Source organism: Trichomycterus rosablanca, chromosome 10, assembly GCF_030014385.1.
Source record: "Trichomycterus rosablanca isolate fTriRos1 chromosome 10, fTriRos1.hap1, whole genome shotgun sequence".
NCBI classification, from domain to species: domain Eukaryota; kingdom Metazoa; phylum Chordata; class Actinopteri; order Siluriformes; family Trichomycteridae; genus Trichomycterus; species Trichomycterus rosablanca.
The window spans coordinates 6,536,853-6,552,132 of NC_085997.1; the positions used below are offsets into that span (position 1 = coordinate 6,536,853).

Here is a 15,280-nt window from a genome sequence, read left to right on the forward strand (position 1 = left end):
TTGCAGTTTAGTTAGTGAAGCTTCAGGTGTGACGCTCCACATCGTTCATGTTCATGTATTTCTCAGTTTAGTACCATAACAGCGATTTAAACCCTAAAGTGTGATCGTTAAACAGCTTTACACCTGACTTCAGTACATAAATACTTCAGAAGTTCACGTCTTGTTAAAAACTCGACCGTCAGTCACACTCAGTTGTGTTCGCATTACGGCGAAGCTGATACACTCTCACTCTCACACACGTAAAACGAAACGGATATTTAAAGACACAGCGCTCCCGTCAAAATCAATTCTGTTATATTGCATGTTTGATGTACATTTATTTACGTCTAATTTTTAATTGCCACGAACCTCGTGCGGGCCGGTTGGGGATGTTGGGCCGTACAATGCACAGGTCTGCTTTAATATGTTCACAAGTGAAATTAACCATGTGAGCTATGCACATAATCACTCTAAAATTTCAAGATAGTGTTTACTTGCAGAGACTAATGGTACCATCTCAAATTATATCCACCGCCCTATGTAGTGCACTATGTTGAACATGACATAATAGAACTTTCACAAACAGAAAATAGTCCTTAAAACGGCTGGTTTAAAGCCCCTGGTATCTAACAGTAGCTTAGATAACTACTTATTAATCATTCAGTGACTGTTAAAAGAAATGTTTTGTACTGTTAGGAAGTACCCTAAGTAGGGCATAGGCGATATTTGAGATGGGCCCACAATCTCTTCTTAAACGGCGTTACTAACGAAGCTCTTTGGCTATGCTGTAGTTCCTCACTGCCAAACAGGTTGTCCAATTTCCTGCACTTTTCTGCATCTGTTTGCAGCTTTTTCTGCACTTCCTTTACGCTTTTACGACCCTTTCTCCATCTCGCACTCATTTACTATGTATTTTTTGAACTAGCAGTTGTGATTACGGTTTATCCTGGGGGAGGGACATTTCTGTGATTGGCCAATGGATATGCAGTGAGAATACTGTGGTGGGCCAATGCACACTTCAGGATTATTATTCAGGAATATTTAAAACAGAATTTATTTTTCACTCCCTCAGCGGCCCACATACAGAGCGGCCCACCGGGAAAACTCCCGACCCTCCCGATGGCCAGTCCATCCCTGTCTACTGTATCCCTTATCTTTACAAACCCAATTTCAAGGTTTAGACAGAAGAGAAAATGTCAATGTAAATAGACAGCAGTTTGTAAAAGATGTTATTTATATTCTAGCATACAAACATACATCGCTCCAAAATATGAATGAACGCTTCAGCCAGGGTTGCCAGATTGCGCATTTGAAATTCCGCCAAAATACATGGAAAACCGCCCAACATACTCACGAAAAACAGCCGATAATCAGCGCTTAAACAATATTAAACCAGTTAAACATGATCTACTACTGCTGATATCTCACAAATCAGTGATTATAAATTATGAATGGCATTTGAAATAATAAAAAACTAAGACTAAGAAGTCTTAAGAAGTGTTTCTTTAGGGTTTTTTGTGTTTTTTGCTAGAACTGTTTCTACTTGAAGAACTCTTTAGTATAATTCAAGGTTCTTTGCTAACTCAATTTGATTTTTAGGGATTTTTTTATTTTGCCACATATAAATGCACATAACATAAAATTTTCCTCCTGAGATGTTTTTCTTTGTGTGTGTAAGCAGCAACATACTTCACCTAAAACTTTATATAATCGCCTTCAAGAGAGCCAAAACAGAAATAAAAACATTTTATATTAATTGAAGATCTACAGGACAACGTATGTTAAAGTTTGTAATTTAAGTCACATCCTTGTGAGGATCAAAGCAGGCTGCAGAGCCTGAATAGCTCAGTCAGTAGAGCATCAGACTTTTAATCTGAGGGTCCAGGGATCAAGTCCCTGTTCGGGTGAGTTGCTTCTTACTGCATTAGGTATGCGGTAATGTCCTGTACTACATGGCTTATTTAGAATGATTAATTATTTGTACTTTGTGAGATATTTCTAAGTAAAATAGCATGTACTTGATAAGCTTGAAATAATAGCACACTGCATGTGTAACATGTTCTCCACACCAACTAGTTGTTTTAAACAGACTGTAGTAAATATAGGACCGTTTAAATCTATATTTATGTGCAGCCTAATAATGCACTGAGTTTTAGATATTAATACCCACATATTTTATGCTGAATTACATGCATTATAATTTCAGTTGTTGCTTCACAGAGCCGCTTTGTTATTGCACTGCACTAAACAGTTGGTATATCCTGCACTGTTTTGGCCCCTAATGCAGCATCAACCCTTAAGTCAGTCTGTCAGTGGTACAATCTGGTTCAGTTCGTCCTAAAGGCTGCGATAAACGTGAGTACGTGAGCTTAAACACGATGAACCCCCACTTTATAATGCAGCTTCAATGATCTGTTAGTACATTACAGTTTACAAAGGGTAAAGGAGGGTTCTTTATAAGGGGAATTAGCTCAAATGGTAGAGTGCTCGCTTCGCGTGCGAGAGGTAGCGGGATTGATGCCCGCATTCTCCAATGCAGAAACCTTATGATCATTTAAAGGCATCACGTAATATAAGACTCGTTTCATCATTGCTCACTGAAACGCTGCGTCAAAAATGAGGTCAGTTTTCGCTCTGTTTTCATTACCAGTCTCCTCAGTAGGTGGAGGCGACTTTGGCCCTTTCTATATAGGGCATCCGAGTTGCTAGACCAGTCAAGTTTGTTATTGAGGTGAACACCGAAGTATTTGTACTCCTTCACCATCTAGATAGAGATAGAGAAGATAGAGATAGAGAAGATGTGATAGAGAATGATGCAAGTGAAGGAAGTGAAAGCAGAGAAGGTTCTGAGAAAAGTGAAAGGGATGAAGAGAGGTCAGAAAGTAGTCAGGGCAGCGCCAAGGAGTGTATGCCAGAGGATCCAGCACTATGGACAAAGAAGTTGACTAATGAAGAGAGAGACACAATAGTACACAGATTGGCAAGCAAAGCAAAAACAAATAAAGTTACAGCAAAAGACAAGGAAGGAAAACCATTTCCTAACTACCTTCAATTTGCAAAGTATCAAAAGAGATTGGCTAATCTATAGTGAAAGTGCAGAGGCTCTGTACTGCATCCCATGCCTTCTGTTTTCTCACGAGCTGAAAAAGCCATCTAAAAGTTGGTGTTTCGCACTTTGTTGCATTTCAGTGTTTAGCACTTTGTTGAAGTCTGTTTTCTTTTTGCCCTTTTTTAATGAAAAATGACTAGTGAGTCAAGTTTTGTTTATCTTTTTTTATAAATAAAGACTTTTTTTCTTAATATGGAAATCTAAAAATGGCATTTTTATTTTATGTAATAAATAGGCTACTTGATAAAAAGCTGTTCTCTTCAGTTATAGCTTTTAATCATTCTGCAAATAAAACAGAATGTGAAGTCTTGTGTGATTAGGCTATTTTAGATTAATGTGTGGTTAGATGACTAGACTGATAGATAACTGGTAGTACTGGTAGCCCTTGTTGTTGGATAGCATTGTTAACTGCTCAGCTTTGTGAACCTCTTGCTTATAAGGGGGGGGGGGTCTTTGTGAGGTCTTTTATGAAGTGCATTTTCTCTTTGATTTTGTTGGACTTGTGGTGGTGGTGGTTAGGGGAAGGGGGTTGTGATTATATGTAACTTTACTACCTTATGTGCATTTGCGTCTTTGTTCCCATTTTGATGGTTGTGATATTGCTTTAAGCTTAACTTTTCTTTTTCATGTAATTACTGATATTTTACTGGATCTCTGCTGATATCTTGTGGGCCATATTGACTAATCAGTGAAAATTAATGCATTTCCTTGTATAATAAAACCATTATGTTTATTTAACTTTAATTAGCTTTAATTAGTAAAGAGTTAATAAGTTAGTGATGGTGAAACTAAAAACCTGTTATTACCATCACTAAGTGTCTTTACCATCACAAGAAGTTATGTGTTGGTAATGACATGTTGAGGTAATGACAGTTTTTACTTAGGGAAAAAGTAAACAGCTAGTATACAATGTACTTTACATACATTTAAATAATGTGAACATTTCAATTGTAAAATACTGCTGTAACAATGTAAATAGACGCTGAATAAACATACTTTATGATCAGTATAAATACATGATTAAATTTCTCACATTTTCAGTGATCAAAAGCCTGGGTCCTGGCATCCATGTGGATGTTACTTTGACACGTACCACCTACCTCAGCATTGTTGCAGACCATGTTCACCCTTTGATGAAAACTATTCCCTGATGGCTGTGTCCTCTAAAGAAGTAGATTTGTATAAAGCATGAGCTGTCAGAAGTGGGATTCGAACCCACGCCTCCAGGGGAGACTGCGACCTGAACGCAGCGCCTTAGACCGCTCGGCCATCCTGACCTGAATATGCGTTACCAAAGCCAATTTTCCTCAATACCCCCACATGGCCAAAGATTTGTACGAACTGCTGAATCTTTTCACATTATTATGTATGTTAGAGGGTTAAAGACATAAATTTGTATAAAACATTAGCAGTCAGAAGTGGGATTTAAACCCACGCCTCAATGAGAGACTGTGACCTGAATGCATCACGTTAGACCGCATCCTGACTAGCTTGGGTACCATCGACACCACCCTCGCCCCACACAGACTAATATTTGTACGAACTTTTCACATTATTATGTATGGTAAATGTACTGACTGTAACCCATTTGCTGCACTGTACACTTTGTCACTAGGCTGTAAACCATATATCAATAGAAAGGGAGCCCCATATGAGATCTCCAACTGACCAAATAATGTTTTTTGGGTGGACCATTGTTAGCACTGTAACGGCACTTGCATGTTAGGGTGTGTTTTCTCTGGTATGAGTGTATTAGGTACAGCCTTCTTGTTGGGTTTTTAACTGACTGGATTATTTATTAAGATTATTTATTATTTTTTAAGAACTCAAACCCTGTTGTGCTCGTTGTTTGCCTATTAGTTCCTCGTTGCCTTGTTGCTGTAGCTCAAGCAGCTTGTTCTGTTGGAACTGCAGTCTATCAGGGAGCAGTGGCTGACCGCTGGAAAGCAATGCTCATATAGTGGTTAGTATAGTGTCCGCAGCAACCCCGGTTCGAATCCAAGTCACGGCACTGTCTTTTTCTATGCCGTGCTTCGAAGGTTTCTGTTCTCTCCTCGGGCAAGAGACCAAAATGAGGCTGGAGCTTCAGGAAAGTCGAACTGTAGTCAAATGGGCCAGTGGCGCAATGGATAACGTGTCTGACTACGAATCAGAAGATTCTAGGTTCGACTCCTGGCTGGCTCGGTTACCTTATGCCTTTTTTTTGTCTCTCTAACTCCACCAACAATGCATCCAACAATGGAGGTCTTGTCAAAGTGAAAAAGACTTGTCAGAGCGGAAAGAAGTGGCTGATGCTGTTGGAACTATGACTGCAGTCTATCAGGGAACAGCCGACATGAGCCACCAGTGGCAGACTGCTGGGAAGCCGTGATCGTATAGTGGTTAGTACTCTGTGTTGTGGCCGCAGCAACCTCGGTTCGAATCCGGGTTACGGCACTGTCTTTTCGTATGCCGTGCTTCGAAGGTTTCTATTCTCTCTCTTTTTTTGTCTCTCTAACTCCTTGTGTATGGCTCTCTGTACCCCAGATCCAACAATGCAGGTCTTGTCAAGGTGACGAAGACTTGGCAGAGCGGAATTAAGTGGCTGATTCTGGCGTCAGCCGGTGCTGAGCCTTGCAGTTTCCCATATGGTCTAGCGGTCAGGATTCCTGATTTTTACCCAGGTTTTCGACTTCCTGTATGGGAATTGGCCTTTATGATTGGACTCGAGTAAAACTCTGTGTATCAGTTCCTCGGCGCCTTGTTGCTGTAGCTCAAGCAGCTTGCAGTTCAAATCTTAGGCCATGTGGGGGTGTTGAGGAAAATTGGCATTGTTAACGTTCAAGCAAGTCAGGATGGCCAAGCAGTCGTTCAGCTCGCAGTCTCCCCTGGAGCCGTAGGTTCGAATTCCCCTTCTGACAGCTCATGCTTTATACAGTGTATCACAAAAGTGAGTACACCCCTCACATTTCTGCAGATATTTAAGTATATCTTTTCATGGGACAACACTGACAAAATGACACTTTGACACAATGAAAAGTAGTCTGTGTGCAGCTTATATAACAGTGTAAATTTATTCTTCCCTCAAAATAACTCAATATACAGCCATTAATGTCTAAACCACCGGCAACAAAAGTGAGTACACCCCTTAGTGAAAGTTCCTGAAGTGTCAATATTTTGTGTGGCCATCATTATTTCCCAGAACTGCCTTAACTCTCCTGGGCATGGAGTTTACCAGAGCTTCACAGGTTGCCACTGGAATGCTTTTCCACTCCTTCATGACGACATCACGGAGCTGGCGGATATTCGAGACTTTGCGCTCCTCCACCTTCCGCTTGAGGATGCCCCAAAGATGTTCTATTGGGTTTAGGTTTGGAGATATGCTTGGCCAGTCCATCACCTTTACCCTCAGCCTCTTCAATAAAGCAGTGGTCGTCTTAGAGGTGTGTTTGGGGTCATTATCATGCTGGAACACTGCCCTGCGACCCAGTTTCCGGAGGGAGGGGATCATGCTCTGCTTCAGTATTTCACAGTACATATTGGAGTTCATGTGTCCCTCAATGAAATGTAACTCCCCAACACCTGCTGCACTCATGCAGCCCCAGACCATGGCATTCCCACCACCATGCTTGACTGTAGGCATGACACACTTATCTTTGTACTCCTCACCTGATTGCCGCCACACATGCTTGAGACCATCTGAACCAAACAAATTAATCTTGGTCTCATCAGACCATAGGACATGGTTCCAGTAATCCATGTCCTTTGTTGACATGTCTTCAGCAAACTGTTTGCGGGCTTTCTTGTGTAGAGACTTCAGAAGAGGCTTCCTTCTGGGGTGACAGCCATGCAAACCAATTTGATGTAGTGTGCGGCGTATGGTCTGAGCACTGACAGGCTGACCCCCCACCTTTTCAATCTCTGCAGCAATGCTGACAGCACTCCTGCGCCTATCTTTCAAAGACAGCAGTTGGATGTGACGCTGAGCACGTGCACTCAGCTTCTTTGGACGACCAACTCGAGGTCTGTTCTGAGTGGACCCTGCTCTTTTAAAACGCTGGATGATCTTGGCCACTGTGCTGCAGCCCAGTTTCAGGGTGTTGGCAATCTTCTTGTAGCCTTGGCCATCTTCATGTAGCGCAACAATTCGTCTTTTAGGATCCTCAGAGAGTTCTTTGCCATGAGGTGCCATGTTGGAACTTTCAATGACCAGTATGAGAGAGTGTGAGAGCTGTACTACTAAATTGAACACACCTGCTCCCTATGCACACCTGAGACCTAGTAACACTAACAAATCACATGACATTTTGGAGGGAAAATGACAAGCAGTGCTCAATTTGGACATTTAGGGGTGTAGTCTCTTAGGGGTGTACTCACTTTTGTTGCCGGTGGTTTAGACATAAATGGCTGTATATTGAGTTATTTTGAGGGAAGAATAAATTTACACTGTTATATAAGCTGCACACAGACTACTTTTCATTGTGTCAAAGTGTCATTTTGTCAGTGTTGTCCCATGAAAAGATATACTTAAATATCTGCAGAAATGTGAGGGGTGTACTCACTTTTGTGATACACTGTACCTTCAAAATGGGAACAAAGATGCAAATGCACATAAGGTATTACAGTTCCATATAATCACAAACACCCCACCACCACCATTAAAAAGAAAACCCTCCAGCAGCACTGCAACAAGAACAGAAGTATCTCCTACAAGTCCAACAAAATCAAAGAGAATGCACTTCATAAAAGATCTCATCCCCGAATATGGCTGCATGTTGGCACTGTCGGCTGACTGAGACTTTTTGAACTTCACTATTTTGGCCCTTACATAAAGCAGCATCAACCCTTAAGTCCGTCTGTCAGTGGTACAAAGACAGTTATGCAGCATTATACAACAGGTAGTTCCGACCTTACAATCTGATTGGTTGAGAAGCGTTCTAACTGTGCTGATATTCGTGATAACAGCACGGGCTTTTCACACAATAACTGTATTACTTCGCTCACGCGTTGCCATAACGACAAGCTTCACGCACACAAGCCACCGGTTGTTTTGTAGGTCTATTAGTGCTCATACTATTATGATAGTCTATTAGATACTCATCTATTAGTGCTCATTAGTGCGCATCCAGAAATTGATACAATGGATGACTTTCAGATTACATTCGACCTGAAGCCTGTTTGGTCAGATTCTGAAGAAGAGTGTGAAAGCAAACGCACATCAAATTCTGTTTCGGTAAACGCTGTTAGGTCGGCTGCAGTGACAGAAGAACAGCTGATTACGCTGGAATTGACGAGAAACGAACAGAATACAATTCGGCAAACAAGATGGGCTACTAAGTGCTTTACAGACTGGCTGTTACAAGATTACATTCAGGTTAATTTGGCGACAATTGAAAAGGCTGAGCTGAACTTAATACTTCGACACTTCTATGGCTCTATCCGTGCCGCAAAAGGTGAGCCCTATAGTATCAGCAGTTATCTCGGACTGCGCACGGGGCTCAACAGGTACCTTAACGAACCTCCACTTAGTCGTTCCTGGTGTTTAAAGAATGACCCTTTTAAGCCTGCAAACAACGTCTTCCTCGGAACAATTAAAACAATCAGACGCGCAGGCAGAGATAAAACGACCCATCATCCATCGATTTCACCCGCAGATGAGAAAATGATCAGGGAATCTAACGCATGTAATCCCAACCATCCAAGAGGACTCCTGAACAAAGTTTGGTTCGATATCCAACTTCATTTTGGGCGGCGAGGTAAGGAGGGCAACAGATCACTTACAAAAGAGTAATTTGTTATCAAAACAGATGAAAACGGCACAAAATACTGCACGCTGTCATTTAATGAAGAAACAAAAAACCACAAAGACGTTATGGAGCGAGACCGTGAAAACTATAGGGGATTCATGTTTGCCAAACCCGTAGACAGCCTATGCCCAGTTGCAACATTAGAAAAATATCTGAGCAAAATGCATGAATGCGCCAGCCTTTTATTTACATCCCAAAAAGTCAGCGTGTGCAGCAGATGCAGTGTGGTACATCGCCAGTCCTCTGGGAGTAAATCAGCTTGCAACTATGCTTCCACGGATATGCAGAGAGGCTGGTACGAGCCGCATGTACACCAACCACTGCTTGCGAGTTCAGAGATTGTCCGATGCCGGTCTGGAGTCAAAGGAGATTATGTCTGTTACTGGACACCGGTAAGAAGAAATAAAAGAAATGTGCATGTCCAGTTATCAAATGACCTTAAACTAGCATATGTATTTTAGAACTCTAAATAGATTAACTAATTACAGGTCTGAGGGCTCGTTATAAAGCTATTGGAGACCCACACTAGCTGACAGAAAAAGGTGGAGTGCAGTCCTCAGTGCAGAACATGACCCAGAAAACACAGTACAGAGGCCACCAGCGAAGCGAAAAAAAAAGGCATAAGGTAACTGAGCCAGCCGGACTGTTTGATGCCGATGCACATCCTACAGAGCAGCCTTTTTTTTCTAACTGCACAATGAACGGAAGTGTGCAGATTAACATATACAAATAACACAATAACTCAAATAAATAAATTCTATATTTTAATTAAGCAACAGAACACGAGAGGGAGGGTGTTATAGCGAATAAGCGAAGATGAAAGGAAAATGAGAAAAAGCTAAAAATAAAATTAATTAAGAATGAAAAGTTATTGCGTTATTTATATATGTTAATCTGCACACTTCCCTTATTTATATTCGATTATTATTTTTATTCCAAACTAGCGTAACTTTGTAATGTTAAACTATATGCCTTTTTTTTTTTGCCTACTGTACTGGTAGGGAATGTTTACCGTTGCATAGCAACTCATTTGCTGTGGAACTACTTTTTGGCGGAAGGTATTGTCAATATTAAAGCATAATTAATATGAAATTCAGGGCTTCTTTGATTTATTTTCTTTCTTTATTTTGTAAAAACTGTTGTATAAAAGCAATAGAACACTCGAGGTCGTGTGCCTTCGGCTCGTGCCAGCGACCAAATCACAGCCGTGATGTTATTCGCGATAACACACGACCTCGAGTGTTCTATTGCTTAATTAACGCTCTGCTCTGTCAGTACATTACAATTTGCAAAGGGTAAAGGAGGTTCATAGTAGGGGGAATTAGCTGAAATGGTAGAGCTAAGCATGTGAGAGGTAGCGGTATCGAGGACCGCATTCTCCAGTGCAGAAACATTATGATCATTTAAGGCATCACGTAATATGAAACTTGTTGCGTCAATGCTCACTGAAACGCAGCATCAAAATTTACAATGTTACAATGACATTTATGCTCTATTTTCACTCAAATCATTTTTTAAGTCAGTCTGTCAGTGGTACAAAGACAGTTATTATTTTTTTCAGTTCGTCCTAAAAGCTGGGATGAACGTTTTAAATAAACTGAGTCTGTGATGGTATAAAAGCACCACATAATATAGAAAAGAGTATGTGAGATTAAACACGTTGCACTCCTACTTAATGCAGCATCAACACTCTGTTAATCCATTAAAATTTACAAAGGGTAAAGGATAGTTTTTGTAATAGAAAACTAAGACTAACTAGGACTAAGATTTGTATGAACTGTTATATCTTTGCACATTATTATGTATGGTAGAGGTAGGGCTGGACGATATGGCTAAAATTTATATCACAATATAACTCCTAATTTCGGTAGATACGATATAATTCCGATATCGATATGAATAACAGAAATGTCAGAAAAACTGCCAAGAACACCAAAATTGGATGGCTGTACCTGCAAACCTCTTTTCTGGTTTCTGGTAAGAAATACAAGCTGAATACACCACTGAATTAGTCCTTCATCTCTTATCAGCTATTTCGTCTGCTTCTTTTTCAACTGTGGACAGTGGCAAAGCCAGACAATTTCCATAGGGGTGGCCAGACTGGACCATTGCTCACACAGGGGTGGCACAGAAACTGTCTGATACCTTATTTTTGTATGTGGCTAGTAGCTGTTGATCTAGTAGTGTTTTGGTCACTCACTCGTTTACCTATACAGGCAGTGAGTACCATGCAGAATTACATTAAGCCTAGCATAATAAGCTTTTTATTTTTTCTCATATTCCCTGTGAAAAACCAAAATATAGCCTATAACCTTAACAGAATTTCAAAGATATTCATTTGCAATACTTGATCATTTGATTGCAAACTTGTGTGTACTGATGAGACTCATTTGAACCCCAGAACAGGCCAGTGTGAATGCATGGAAAACAAATTTTAATTTTCTTTCAAGAATATACATTCTGACCAACACTATTAAGCCAAATCAGCATTGAAAATTAACTTTACTTTTAATAGCCTTCTACAACGCTGGAGCTTTTTAAAACTGCATATTCTCTTTTCAATAGAAGTGTTATTTAAATGCTATTAAATAGTTTTTGGAAAAAAAACCTCGCCCAATTAGGAGGAAAACAGCCCAATCTGTCAACAGTGGAACGCGAATATCCCGTTGGTGCCTTTATTCATAGCGCGGCACAACTAATAAGAAGTAGTAGTAATAACTGGTATTGGTACTCAGTAGTATTAGTACTCAGTAGTACTACTTCTTCTGTAATTGTGTTGGTGGTTGACATTTATGTTGAGTGTGTAACTGCACTGTTTTGATGGAGAACTACTCACTTGAGGTGCGCTGTTGAATTGCGTCCCTGTGGGAACACCTGCGAGCAGAAATGCTTCCGCAAAAAAGTAACACGGGCAAAGCGCGCTGACGTAATGCATATCGATCGAATTTGTTTAAAAATTATATCACCGTTATTGAAACATTTTCTATCGCGATATATATCGAATTATTGTCCAGCACTAGGTAGAGGGTTAATGACATAAATTTGTATCAAGTATGTGCTGTCAGAAGTGGGATTCGAACCCACACCTCCAGGGGAGACCGCGAACTGAACGCAGCGCCTTAGACCGCAGCGCCTTAGACCGCTCGACCATCCTGACTGGCCAGGGTATGATTAATACCACCCTCACCCCACACGGACTAAGATTTGTACAAACTCCTTAATCTGTAACCCATTTGCTGCACTGTACACTTTGTCACTAGGCTGTAAATCATATATCAATAGGAAGGGAGCCCCATATGAGATCTCCAACTGACCAAATAATGTTTTTGGGTGGACCATTCTTAGCACTGTAACGGCACTAGCGTGTTAGGGTGTGTTTTCTCTGGTATGAGTGTATTAGGTACAGCCTTCTTGTTGGCTTTTTAACTGGCTGGATTATTTGTTACGAACTCAAACCCGGTTTGTGCTTGTTGTAGGCTATTCAATCATCCACAAGATTGAATAATATGAATACAGTTAATATTGTATTATATAATAGAATGACTATAAAGCTGAATCTGAGCTTAAACACTTGCACGCTGACTTTATAATGCAGCATCAACGCTCTGTTAGTACATTAGTAAAGGTGGGGTCTTCGTAAGGGGAATTAACTCAAATTGTAGAGCGCTCGCTTAGCATGCGAGAGGTAGTGGGATCGATGCCCGCATTCTCCAGTGCAGAAACATTATGATCATTTGGCAGCAACTCGGAATCTGAAATGATAAAATTATGGCGAAATTCGTTGCAGCATTAATCTTTAGGCCAGTCTGTCAGTGTTATCATGTCATTAATGCCCTATTTACTCTTAAACAGTTTTATTTATATAACTTTTTTGTTTTGTTTTGACAGAAACGCATGAACTTATAATGCTACAATATTAAAATGCACCAGTTTTATTTTTTAGTTTGATCGCTGCTATTAATATCACTGAAATGATATTATTGTTATCTTTTTTTATTTACTTTTTGAAGTTTTTTTGAAAAAAAGACTCACAGTGATCATTACCAGGATAAAACAGGCAGTGAATGAATGAATGTATTCCATAATAAGAAACAATAAGAACATCCATCATACCACCAGGTGGTGGAAGTGTGATTGTGTGGGGATGCTTTGACATTTGGGTGACTTCATGGGAGTCTTAATCGATTGAACCAGGAATAATGAACCACTGCCCTGATTCTCAGTGCTGAGAATCATCCACTATCTAAATAATACCTGCTCTGTGGTGGTCCTGTGGGGGTCCTGACCATTGAAGAACAGAGTGAGCAGTCTACAGTCAGTAATTGTAGAACTACAAAGTGCTCCTATATGGTAAGTGGAGCTGATAAAATGGACAGTGAGTGTAGAAGCAAGGAGGTGGTTTTAATGTTATGGTTGATTAGTGTAAACTTACACACTGCTGTATGTGCTTGCATGACTGTAGGACGCGTTTTCAGTGCATTACCGTAATATCCATAAAATGTGTCCTTGCGATGTCAGTGCAGAAAAGTTAGTGTAGAGACTGCAGCAGCGGATACTGTGTTTGTTTAGAAAATGTGGTCATACTTTATTAACAAGGTAAGTTTATTAAAATAAACGTTTTTTGTATATTAGCTTCTGGATATTTTCGGATGCTACGGACAAAACTGTGTTGTACTGCTATGATGATACGACTATGTTCCAAACCCTTTTAGACTCTTCCAACACCGTTAGCGCTTCTCTCAGTTCAGCTCATTAAATATATTATCCACAGTATCGCTTATCTTTACAAACCCAATTTCAAGGTTTAGACAGAAGAGAAAATGTTAATGTAAATAGACAGCAGTTTGTAAAAGATGTTATTTATATTCTAGCATACAAACATACATCGCTCCAAAATATGAATGAACGCTTCAACCAGGGTTGCCAGATGTCGCATATCAAAGTCCGCCAAAATGCATGGAAAACCGCCCAACATACTCACGAAAAACAGCCGATAATCAGCGCTTAAACAATATTAAACCAGTTAAACATGACCTACTACTGCTGATATCTCACAAATCAGTGATTATAAATTATTAATGGCATTTGAAATAATGAATGGCATTTGAAATAATAAAAAACTAAGACTAAGAAGTCTTAAGAAGTGTTTCTTTAGGGTTTTTTGTGTTCTTGCTAGAACTGTTTCTACTTGAAGAACTATTTAGTATAATTCAAGGTTCTTTGCTAACTCAATTTGATTTTTATGGATTTTTGCCACATATAAATGCACATAACATAAAATTCTCCTCCAGAGATGTTTTTCTTTGTGTGTGTAAGCAGCAACATACTTCACCTAAAACTTTATATAATCGCCTTCAAGAGAGCCGAAACAGAAATAAAAACATTTTATATTAATTGAAGTTTTACAGGACAACGTATGTTAAAGTTTGTAATTTAAGTCACATGTTTGTGAGGATTAAAGCTGGGTGCAGAGCCCGGATAGCTCAGTCGGTAGAGCATCAGACTTTTAATCTGAGGGTCCAGGGTTCAAGTCCCTGTTCGGGCGAGTTGCTTCTTACTGCATTAGGTGAGCGGTAATGTCCCGTACTACATGGTTTATTTAGAATGATGAAGAATTTGTACTTTGTGAGATATTTCTAAGTAAAATAGCATGTACTTGATAAGCTTGAAATAATAGCACACTGCATGCAACATGTTCTCCACACCAACTAGTTATTTTAAACAGACTGTAGTAAATAGAGGACAGTTTAAATCTATATTTATGTGCAGCCTAATAATGCACTGAGTTTTAGATATTAATACCCACATATTTTATGCTGAATTACATGCATTATAATTTCAGTTGTTGCTTCACAGAGCCGCTTTGTTATTGCACTGCACTAAACAGTTGGTATATCCTGCACTATTTTGGCTCCTAATGCAGCATCAACCCTTAAGTCAGTCTGTCAGTGGTACAATCTGGTTCAGTTCGTCCTAAAGGCTGCGATAAACGTATAAAGCAGGAGCTATCAGAAGTGGGATTTGAACCCACGCCTCCAGGGGAGACTGCGACCTGAACTAAGGCTTTCCCCACATGGCCAAAGATTTGTACAAAGTGCTGAATCTTTTCACATTATTATGTATGTTAGAGGGTTAAAGACATACATTTGTATAAAGCACTAGCAGTCAGAAGTGGGATTCAAACCCACACCTCCATGGGACACTGTGACCTGAACTCAGCGTTTTAGACCTCATCCTGACTAGCTTGGGTACCATCGACACCACCCTCGCCCCACACGGACTAATATTTGTACGAACTGCTTAATCTTTCACATTATTATGTATGGTAAATGTACTGACTGTAACCCATTTGCTGCACTGTACACTTTGTCACTAGGTTGTAAATCATATATCAATCGAAAGGGAG

The 15,280-nt window shown here is 40.0% G+C and overlaps 4 non-coding genes across 4 annotated transcripts; 3 read left to right on the forward strand and 1 right to left on the reverse strand.

The window, feature by feature from the left end:
- Nucleotides 1–4,282: 4,282 nt before the first annotated feature.
- Nucleotides 4,283–4,365, reverse strand: trnal-cag (transfer RNA leucine (anticodon CAG)). The gene has a single exon. It is a non-coding gene; the product is annotated as a tRNA-Leu (tRNA).
- Nucleotides 4,366–5,199: 834 nt separating this feature from the next.
- Nucleotides 5,200–5,272, forward strand: trnar-acg (transfer RNA arginine (anticodon ACG)). Its single transcript has one exon. It is a non-coding gene; the product is annotated as a tRNA-Arg (tRNA).
- A 180-nt stretch (nucleotides 5,273–5,452) lies between these two features.
- On the forward strand, nucleotides 5,453–5,524 carry trnah-gug (transfer RNA histidin (anticodon GUG)). The gene has a single exon. It is a non-coding gene; the product is annotated as a tRNA-His (tRNA).
- An 8,822-nt stretch (nucleotides 5,525–14,346) lies between these two features.
- On the forward strand, nucleotides 14,347–14,419 carry trnak-uuu (transfer RNA lysine (anticodon UUU)). The gene has a single exon. It is a non-coding gene; the product is annotated as a tRNA-Lys (tRNA).
- The last annotated feature ends 861 nt before the right edge of the window (nucleotides 14,420–15,280 follow it).